Genomic DNA, 12297 nt, shown 5'->3' with positions numbered 1-12297 from the left:
TGAAGAGTGTATAACAGTTGATATCCTTCTTGCAACCTCTCTTTTATGTAAATTAATTGGATACCTATCACATAAGTTGCTTCGATGATACCCATGCTAGAGGCTTGCTTCAAGATATGACAACCAACTTCAATATTGGCACAATACTTTGAGAAACACTCAATTATACCTTCCCTAAACAATGCATCTGGATTTCTCAAAATATAAGTCTTTTGTAAGAGCAACTATTCAGAGATCCAAAGGTTTCCAGGCATATTGATGAAGTCAAACATTTACAAATATAAATTTGTAATTTGAAGCCAAGTAAAAGTCCCAGCAAGTTAAACGAAGGTTGAGGAAATCCTCAACAAAATTAGAAGCAACGCAACGTAATATCAGCTAATATATCATTTAGGAGATAAGATTATGAATATTTAACTGCCATTAAAAATGATAGATATGATACTTAAATAATAGAAAAAAAAACCTTTAATAAGGACCACTTGATTTCATTCAAATATATAGTTCACCGACTGCCAAGCCCAACATCATAACTTCTACATAATTAGCTAACGAAAAGGAAAGATGTATTCCATGGGAAACACTTTTCCTTTTCTCAGAGAATCTTTTCCATGTCATAGTGTCTCATCCCATTAAACATTATATCGGTATGATAGGAATAGTTCTCCTACTTCCTACAGAAATCTCAACATAATGGACTGAGACTTCTAGATAAAATCTGAGAAAAATGAAAGGCGCATTCCAGGGGAAGCGTTTGTCCTTTTCTTAGAGATTTTCTGCAATGTCATAGTGTCTCATCCCATCAAACATTATATCGGTCTGACGGGAATAGTTCCCCTACTGCCTATAGAAATCTCAACATATTGGACTGAGACTTCCAGATAAAATCTGACAAAAAGAAAAAGTGTGTCCCAGGGGAAGCGTTTTTCCTTTTCTCAAAGAATCTCTGCCATGTTATAATGTCTCACCCCATCAAACATGATATCCGTCTGACAGGAATAGTTCCCTAATGACTACATAAATCTCAATATAATGGACTGAGACTTCCAGATAAAATCTGACGAAAAAGAAAGGCGCGTTCCAGGGAAACATTTTTCTTTTTCTCAGAGAATCTCTGATAAAAAAGGAAAGACATATTCCAGGGGAAGGACTTTCCCTTTTTCGTTTTTACAAATATAAGACTTAACGCTAAAAATTTCATCACTACATCTCTCAAGCTTCTCAAACCTTCTAACTTTCAATCTTTTAAACTTCAAAACTCTCAATCTTAAACTCTCAAAATGAGGTTATTTCAACTATTATTTACTATGATGAAGAACTTCAAGAATATGAAACTGGTATTGTCTTCGCATCAAATCATTATATCACCTTATCCTTCAAGAGAAACATCACTATTGATGAGCTAATCAAAAATTTCAAGGAAGATTCATGTTGGAAGTACTAGAAAAATATCCTCACTTCAGTACAAATTTTCGACTGAACTATTTCCATTAACTTATACAACGTTCGATCTCTCCAACGATGACGATGCTGCTATGATGGTTGATACTCATAATCAAAATTCAGACTCTATTACACAAATGTATACAATATTTATTGAAGTGTCTGCAGTTCGTTGTATGTCATTATACTCCCACTATGGGCTGGCTTAACAAGTTGATCAAGTTTGTAACACCCCAACCCGAACCTAACCCGGATACGAGTAATGAACAGTACCAAATGTTAAATTTTTCCTGATTGCTTCAGGGATACCAATACCCCTGCTACAGGTATCGATACCCTACTATAATACTGCTACAGTAACTTTCGCAAAACATATAAAACTCACGAAAATTTAAACTTTCAACACTATAAAGTTCTCATTTACATATATACGTTTAAACATTACAAAACTCAATCATATGATTTTACAAAACCAATTGGAATATATATTGGTTTCAAATCTTTATTTACATGCCAACCTCAATCAATATTACAAAATACAATCTATTCAAATCTTTTCTGATCTGATCTTTGGAAAGGAGATCTGACCTGTCTTGCTTAACTTTATCATTATTCTTTTTCTCGGAACCTACGCGTGAAACAATAACACGCTAAGTCGTTGACTTAGTGAGGCATATAAAACATATAATAAAACCATAAAACATTTCATATAACAAAAGGCATACATGCATCTATACCATCATTATCCACAACAAACTCATTATCATGATCTCTACCATTATCATTAGCCCATTTATCATATGATCTTGTACTTATCTTTTCTGTGTACCATATAACATCATATAATTCCTGTGAAACATATCATATCACCAAAAATCATATACATAACATATATTGTAGTGGTTATTATCTCTTTATTAGCTCATGTACACAAAGAATTCAGTGTAAACAATAATAGCACGATATCATATAATAATGCAAATACTTTTGATATCTTTTATAGGCTCATGTACATTACTGAGAACTTAAGGTATTAGAGTACATTGAGGTTGTGTACTTATGTTGTCACCACAGCTCGTATAAGTCCTTTAATTCCTTGGATAATTACTAACAACTTTCTGGAAATATTCCTAAATAAATCATTAAACTATCCAACTATTCTACTTTAATCACCAAATTCTGAAATTTTACAATTTAGTCACTAACCTGGTATTGAGGATGTTACAAATCTCCCCTCCTTTTAAGAAAATTCTTCCTCAAATTTTCATTGCACACATTGATAAGAACATATCTCCTAATGTTCTTATGTTGTCTCCTTTACTTACTCTTTCCTCCCTTTAGTTCTTCAACTAACTTTTTCCTTTATTCATTCATCTATTGTCGCTATCATATAAACAGTAACCAGTAACCTCATTTATTTCTTTATTTTCTCTCCTTTTGATTCTGCATTTTCCTTTGATCTTTCTAAAATTCATATAATGTTACTCGTCATGTAGACAGTAACATCCATTTTTATCACTCAACATCATAAATCCATCTTTAATTATTTTATAACAATAACCAAACTCTTATTCCATCATCCTTTGACCAAGAACACAATCTTAGATCTTCTTTAATTGTGATTAAACACATACTTTACAGAATCAAACAATCTTTTCACATCACATTGCACACTTTTCGTATTTCTATATTGAACTTATCATCTAAACTTTCATATAACCTTGATCACATCTGATCCTTTATACTTCATCCTTTCATTTCCTTATTTCATTATTCCTTTAAAATTAAAATCTCTTATACATAGATCATATCTTTTCATTCATGTTCACATACTCTTTTCCTATCATATCTTTATAACTTTGGTAAGCAGCTTCACTTATACAGAATCTCATTCTTTACCATCTCTTGTACTTTGTATTTTTCTTCCTCAAAGCTCCCTTTAAAACATGTAATACTCATCTCCTTGCCTTGATCATATCTATATACTAAAAAAACATAACCATATTCAGATCCATATCATACTTGATTAACTCACTTTATCTTTTCTTTTCAATCTTATAACTCTATCACCTTTACTCTTACAACTAATCAATAACAATTGTTCAATCTAGGGCACATGCCCTAATCAATTAATCATATACCCCCTTTTCCAATCAAAATTATCTCAACAATAGTTTACTTAATTTATCAAATCCACATTCATTCTCATGCATCATGAACTCAACCTTTCAACATCTTCTATCTTATAAAATAATCATCGATGTACCTATTTCTTTAAAATCTTTCGAAATAATAATCATATCAATGAATCTTCTATTATTCCCATTATAACATTTGTTTACCATACTTTAACTCAACACATAACAACTAACTTAATTCATCTAAATTTTCTACTTTAGAATAGTGGAGATCCTTTAACATTGTTCTGTTGCACATTCAATTTTCTGAACACAATCCTTATCTTTTTAATCTATGGTACGACCCTTATCAATCCTATCATATACCTTCTTTTCCGTCAAAATTTTCTTCAACGGTATCTTACTCAACTTTTTAAACTCAAACTTTTACTTACACACAATACTATTCCTCTGTTTCAAAATCAAAAGTTGTAACTTTCTTTGTCTTATAAATTGATCACTGATATACTCATTCTTAAAGTTTTATATTACTCTGTATCTTCTCTTAAATATATAAATCGTTAACTCCTTCACCACATCACATTACATAATCAATATATACAATTGTATCCAGATCCACTTCATATTTGGTTATCATAACCTAACAATATCTTATAATTCCAATACATTTCCATCACATAATTTGTTAGCCATCGTTAACTCTTTCTATCTATAATGCAAACCCCTTATCATATCCACACTCTTGCTTATACACAATACTATTTACACGTATACTATTTCTTTTCACATATCACCTTTTCAATAAATCTTTCGTGTTATCATAAACTTCAGTTCATTACTTTAATTCTTTCATTACCTTTTTCTGTTATGCTTTTACATTCTTTTCATATAATTTATACTTATCCCTCTTTATCCTTTTAACTTTCTATCAATCCTTAGTTTCCATCAAACATATAAATCCTTAACTTTAATACACTCACTATCAGACTACTTTATTATTCAACTTATTTCTTTCAATCAAAACCTTCATCAAACTATCCATATATATATATATTCTTTCCATTCAAAATAATTCATCCTCTATTTCCTTCACTTATCAAAACTTTATTCTCACTCGTTCATAATACAATTCCTTTGGTTCGAATTCAACCATTCCATATACCTTTGTCTTATAACTGTTCACTGGTATACATATTCTTAAACCCTTCCTTGGTCTTTTAATATTCTCCAATTAACATCCATCTCTTTCACTTTATCTTGTCCATGTTGTAAAGAAACTATTCTATTTTAGAACAATAAAGTTTCTTTAATACTATAATTTCCAATCCGTCTGAACTGATTAGCTTTATTCTCGAGCGGAGAATACAACTAATTCATATATGGTTTAAAGTTGAAAACCAGAATCTCTACCTTTCTTTGACGGTGCTTAACTTTATGAAGCACTAATTTTCTTAATCATCTGATATTTTTGTTCTCTAATCCTTTCATTCTGAGCTCTCTCAAGAAATTTAATGTGATTAACCATTTCTTGAAATGAGAACAAATTCAAAACCAGTAACACTCTTTTAATTTAAGGCGCCCTAAACAACCAATCACATGTATCATTCTTATCCTTCTTAATCAGAATCAACTCAGCAATAAATCTGCTTAACTTATTAAACTTATGCTCATACACATGCACGTGTAATTCCCTTGCTTCAAGCTCGTATATTCTAGCTTCATTTGTATTATAAACTGGTCATTGATGTACTTATTCTTGAACTCTTACACAAACAATAATCATGTCACTTGATCTTTTAACATTCTTATGGTGGTATTGGTCCACCATACTCTAACTTGCCCACGTAGTAACGAATTACTAAATTTAACTTCTCTACTTTGGAGAAATGAAACCTTCTAGCATTATCTTTATATCATTTAACTAAAAGTCTGTAACAACAGAACATTCCTCAATTTCACCCTTGAACTTGGGTACTCTTAACTCTTTTAACTATTTTGATACATTCATTCTATGAGTTAAAGAAGTATAAAATTGAAAAAACATCATAATATCATTCAACATCATTCAACTTTCTTTAATCTTATACAGGCACTCCCTGAGGTGTTCGCTCTTCTCCCTACTTGGCCAGGGCAGGTGAATTGCTATTATCTTCAGTATATTGCCTTGTGCTTCACTTTGAAAACTCTCATAATCATACATCTAATATAACATAACACTTTAACTCTGTTATCAAGATAGCATACTCCTTACACTATCAGATCAGAAAATTTTTCACTTTATGTTGGCATGTATACTTTTTAAAACACTTTTGACTTTGTTTTTAGCCTAGAATCGGCTAAACCGTAGCTCTGATACCATTAAATTTAACACTCCAACCTGTACCCAACCCAGATACGAGTCCGAGATGTCGCGTTGACTTTTTAAAACAATATTCTTAACAAAATACATATCATTTAGACTTATATTAAGAAAATATGATAATATATTGTGGAATTGTGTTCGTTATAACCAATTTAAGAAAATATACGTATTTATAAATAGTACTATATGATATGAACAGTAATGTAAACAGTAATGAACATTATCGAATGTTAAATTTTTTCCAGATTACTTCAGGGGTACCGATACCCCTACTACAGTAACTTTTTACAAAACATATAAAACTCACAAAAATGTAAACTTTCAACACTATAAAGTTCTCATTTACATATATACGTTTAAAACATTACAAAACTCAATCATATGATTTTACAAAACCAATTGGAATATATATTGGTTTCAAATCTTTATTTACATGCCAACCTCAATCAATATTACAAAATACAATCTATTCAATTCTTTTCTGATTTGGTCTTTGGAAAGGAGAACTGACATGTCTTGCTTAACTTTTATCATTATTATTCTTCTCGGAACCTACGCGTGAAACAATCACACGCTAAGTCGTTGGCTTAGTGAGGCATGTAAAACATATAATAAAACCATAAAACATTTCATATAACAAAATGCATATATGCATCTATACCATCATTATCCACAACAACCTCATTATCATGATCTCTACCATTATCATTAACCCATTTATCATATGATCTTGTACTTATCTTTTCCTGTGTACCATATAACATCATATAATTCATGTGAAACATATCATATCACCAAAAGCATATACATAACATATATTGTAGTGGTTATTATTGTAACATCCCAAACTATGGGTTAGTGACTAAATTGTAAAATTTCAGAATTTGGTGATTAAAGTGGAAAAGTTAGAAAGTTCAATGATTTATGTGGAGATAATTCTTGGAAGTTTCTAGTAATTATCCAAAGAAGTAAAGGGCAAAATGGTCATTTGATAATAAAAGATATTTTTATCCCCTTTAATAGGAGATTAAAACGTGGAAGTTGAAAACATTTCATCTTTTCTTCCTTTCTTCTTTCTTCTCCCGTAAGAGCTCAAGGACAAAGGTAAGTTTCTTCATTAGTTGATTATTTGTTCAATTAAAGGTTGGGTTTTGATCATTAGATGGTAATTAAGCTTAAAGAAAGCTTAATTTGTTCTAAAACAACAAGATGAAAGGTATAGGAGAGATTACAGATTTTGAGTTTTGAATGAAATCTTGAAATAAAATTGATAAGTTGAATTTTAAGTTGAATTTGACTTGTCAATAGTTGAATTAAGATATTTGGAGTGATAGAAAGGAATTTAGAACATGTTGAAATTTGAGTATAATTATTGAATTTCATTAAGAGGAGAGGATTTTGAGAACTAAGATGGGTTAAATGAGTACAAATGGGCTTAAGTATGTGTGTTTGAATTTAGTATATAAAAGAGGTTGAAATATGAAGTGTTTAAGATGAAATGAAGTAAATTTCGTGTTGAAAATATGATTTCTGGGCTAGGGGAATCGGTACCCATTCAAGGGGAATCGATACCCCCTCAAACGAACCAGAAATTCCAGAATCTCATAGGGGAACCGATTCCCCCACAGGAGGGAACCGATTCCCCCTAAAGGAAAATTGTGAATATGGGTTTAATAAGTTCGTTTAAGTTGCTAGTATCCAATTACAAGGTGTAGGTATCTAATGATTGCCTTAAAATGTACATTTATGTAGATTCTGCGCGTAAAGCAATTCCGGAACATTTGGCAAGTAAGATCGATCAAGGGAAAATAAGAGATTGGAATTGACTAGTGAGGCCAAGGTGATTGCATACTAGTGACATTTAGTGTTTAATGGAAATAAGACTTGCGATGAGTCTATTTCCTAGAGTAATATGCATGAAGTCATAGACATGATTATGTGTTGGTTATAACTATATGTGATTATATGTATTACATTGATTGTATGTATGCATGAATAAAGATAATGATATGCTTTGTATATGCTATATGATTTATGTAAAACTTTATTATGTAATAATGGAAGAACATGGAATAAGTTATATGATAGAGTCATAAGAAATGAAATGAACATGAGAGAATAAGATAATCAAGTATAAGTCATATGACATGGTATAAGTGATTATACGAGAAATATTAGGAGACTCTAAGAGAATAGTATAAATTCGAGGGCATAAATAAGGATACATAAGTTATATAGGGAAGATTGATAAATTAAAGAAAACTATGGTTTATGTATTAAAGTGAAGAGCTACAAAGTTTTATTAAAGAGTATTGTGGAAGTCATGAGAAATTGAACTAAATAAATAGATGGTTTATGTGAGTGAAAAGGGAAATGATATAAAATAAGTGGAAATTATTTATAGGATAGAATGATACTAATTGAACCTGTAATATAAACTTTATAAAGGAGTACTTGGGTAAAATCATTATATGATACAATTATAGAATATTACTATACAAATTATATTAAAATAGTATATATGAGAATATGAGTAAGTTTATAGGTTATTGATAGGACATATAAGAGTATATAAATGTATGATAATATGAAAAAGTGAACTAAGTTTAATGATGTTGAACCCTATGAGTAGAAGTTATATGATTATAAGTAACATGATTATATGATCACAAGATATGATACATGATATGAGATATATGAAAGAGAAAATATGTGTTATATTAATTATTATATGACTATGGGATTATATGAAAATGTTCTACGCGTAAGTGAACCATGTGTTTATATGTATATGGGATATGTGATTTATATGACGATGAGCTATGTGAAAGAACTACATGACTATGTGTATATGTGAATGTATGTTAACATAAATATTAATGCCCATGTTATGTGTCATGAGAGCTAGGGGTATAGTTGGCATGCCAAGAGTCGAGGGTCTACGCAGTCCTTCGGGACATATATATATTCTTTGGAACATATGTGAAGTCTGGTGAGCCACATACTTGATCCTTGGCATATGTATATGATTCTTAAGGAATGATATGTTATGTATTCTTTGGAACATGTGTGAAGTCTGGTGAGACACATACTTGATCCCTAGTATATGTATATGATTCTTAAGGAATGATATGTGGTTCTTATGGACATTATTATATGGCACTACGTGCAATTCTATGCGGCACTCTGATGCAATTCTACGTGGCACTTCGGTGCAATTATACGAGCTGTGGTGATAGCATAGTGCACAACCTCTATAGACTCACATATCTATAGTTCTCACATGTGTACATGGGCTTTGAAAAGAGAACATAATTTGATATAATGATATGTGTATTTCTCGTGACAAGGTAGAAGTGCATATATGTCATGGTGATATGAGATGCTATGCGTTTATGTATTATATGATTATAGAAATTAGTAATGTATTGTGGCATATTAAAATATATATAATATGTTTATATTCATTATATGCTCATATGACGGAATTGAAGTAATGACAAGAGAATTAGTAAGGATAGACAGGTTGGTGATATGAGAACAATGTATGTGATATATGTATATGTGTGATATGAATTGCATGATATATATGTGTGATAGGGGTTATGGTATCTGTTACATAATATACATGAATATATGTTGATGTATATGTAAATGAATTGTATAATTTGATAGCATAAAACAATCATGCATGATTAGTGGGTATGAATTCCATTAGATGTGTTTTCTTTATGCCTCACTAAGTCATCGACTTAGCGTGTGAGTGTTTCACACGCAGGTTACAGAAAGTGAATATAGAAGCTGTGAGGAGCAATACAGGTCAGCATCTCCCTTACAAGATTTCAGATCAGAAAATAAATGAGTTAAATGATTTTTGTTATTTTGAATATAGTTGGCATGTACTAATTGATTGAGTTAAATATGCTCTGATCGATTTTGGTTATTGTGGTCAAATTATGTAACTAAACTGCTTTTACTTTAATGAAAGTTTTAAATTTTCTTTGAATTTTATCAAGAGTCAAAGTTTGAAAAGTCAATGTGACACCTCAGACTCATATTCGGATCGGGTACGGGTTGGGGTGTTACAATTATCTCTTTATTAGCTCATGTACACAAAGAATTCATTGTAAACAATAATAGCATGATATCATAATAATGCAAATACTTTTGATATCTTTTATACCCATGTACATTAGTGAGAACTTAAGGTATTCGAGTACATTGAGGTTGTGCACTTATGCTGTCACCACAGCTCGTATAAGTCCCACTGAGTGGCAATGAAATTTCTCTCGAATGACCTATGTATTTGTCCCCAAGGACTTATGTATTTGTCCCGAAGGATCGCGTAGACCCTCGTATCTTGGCATGCCAACTATACCTATAGCTCTCGTATCATATAACATGTGCATTATCATTTGTTCATTTCATATCATTTGTTCTTTCTCTTCTGTCACATACCACATGTATGTGTAACCATATGTCTCATATCATATCACATGTATCACAAGTGCATGTATTCACGTAGATCATTTCATATAGCTTATATAATTTCTCATTTGTTCATATAAACTCGCATATCATATCATATAACATATATCACATGTTGTACACATAGCATATAAACTTATACATATATTCATGTACATACATATATTTCGTATATCAATGCCAAATAACTTATTTCATATTTTCCTTTATTCATGTAATTCATTATTACATATTACATATTACATATACTCATTTCCGTTTACTCATATATTCATACAATTCATGTAACATATGCAATAATATATATATATCACATACACTCATGCCACATAAGCATCATATAAATCAAAATTCAAATAACATTTAAGGAGTCACTTCTTACCATAGTAACTCCATCACTGGCTCATCGCAAACCAATGTTTGTTCGATAACATAAGTACAATTAAATTTGCACTCACCTTAGCCTTGCTTTGATTCGATCCTAATTCTTTCATGGTTCTGAAACTTGTTTAGGCTCAATATCTACATAAACATAATTTTCTAGACGATTTTCAGAAGCCTAAACCTTATAACTTGATGTTAATAACTTAAGCTAGTTTAATAAATCAAAATTTCATTTTTCCTTTAGGGGGTATCAGTACCTCCCCCTAGGGTATCAATACCTCTACTGAAATCTATAAATTTTGCCCATAAATCACTGTTCAAATACGAAAATTCACTATTTTCAGCTTCAATACTTCATGTTTCATTCCCTTTCATATTCTTAACTTAAACATACATACTTAAACCAATTTATATCCATTTATCTCATCTTAAACCTCAAAATCCCATATTTCATATAAAATCAATAATCATACCCAATTTTCAATATACTCCAAATTCAATTATATCACTTCATATCTCTTAATTAAGTTAATGACAAGTCAAAAATCTCATCAAAACTCTAAAAACCACACCATATCAAAAAATACATCTTAAAACCCATTTTACAAATCCCTTCCTAATTCACTCATCTTATTGTTTAAATCCTATATAATCTTTCCTTAAGCTTATATAACACCCAAAGAATCAAAATCACATAGAAATCCAAGAATTGAACAACAAAATTAAACTCACCGTTGGAGCTCCCTTTGTTCATGGTGGAGAAGAAGAAAAGAAAAGAAGAAGAATAAGATAATTCTTCCCCCCATGTGATTCATTCATATAAGGGGAAAAATATCTTTCTTGTCAAATGACCATTTTGCCCTTTAATTCCTTGGATAAGTACTAACAACTTTCCGAAAATAGTCCCAAATAAATCATTGAACTATTCAACTATTCTACTTTAATCACCAAATTCTGAAATTTTACTAGTCACTAACCCGATATTGAGGATGTTACAAAGTTGATAGCCCAAGTCAAGTAATGTGTAATGATTTTACCTCGTTAATGGAAAATCCACATCATGTACCATTCCATCTAGTTCAAAGGGGAGACATTCAGCAGCAACTAGTTATGATCTCTACCGAGGTGGCTCCACAAACAATTTGTATAGTAACATCCCTTATAGTTCAAGGGGAAGACATTCATCTACCAATTTCTTTAACCTGAATAGGGAGATGCCTTCAGCATAACAATCTATTCAATACTTATATTACACGATGCCTTTAAGTTCCAGGGGGAGGCATTCAACTTCGAGCTTCTTCGACCTCAATATGAGTTGCATTCGATACAACAGTCAGTTTAAACCCCATATGACATGATGCCTTCAAGTTAAAGGGGAAGGCATTCAACTGTGAGCTTTTTCGACCTAAACACCGATATCTCAAAGGAACCCTCATCTCCACCAAAAGAACCTCTTCGCGAGTCAAGTGCAGATGGTGATGA

Source organism: Hibiscus syriacus, unplaced genomic scaffold (assembly GCF_006381635.1).
Source record: "Hibiscus syriacus cultivar Baekdansim isolate YM2019G1 unplaced genomic scaffold, ASM638163v2 tig00111644_pilon, whole genome shotgun sequence".
NCBI classification, from domain to species: Eukaryota; Viridiplantae; Streptophyta; class Magnoliopsida; order Malvales; family Malvaceae; genus Hibiscus; species Hibiscus syriacus.
Note: the sequence above shows the minus strand (reverse complement) of the source record.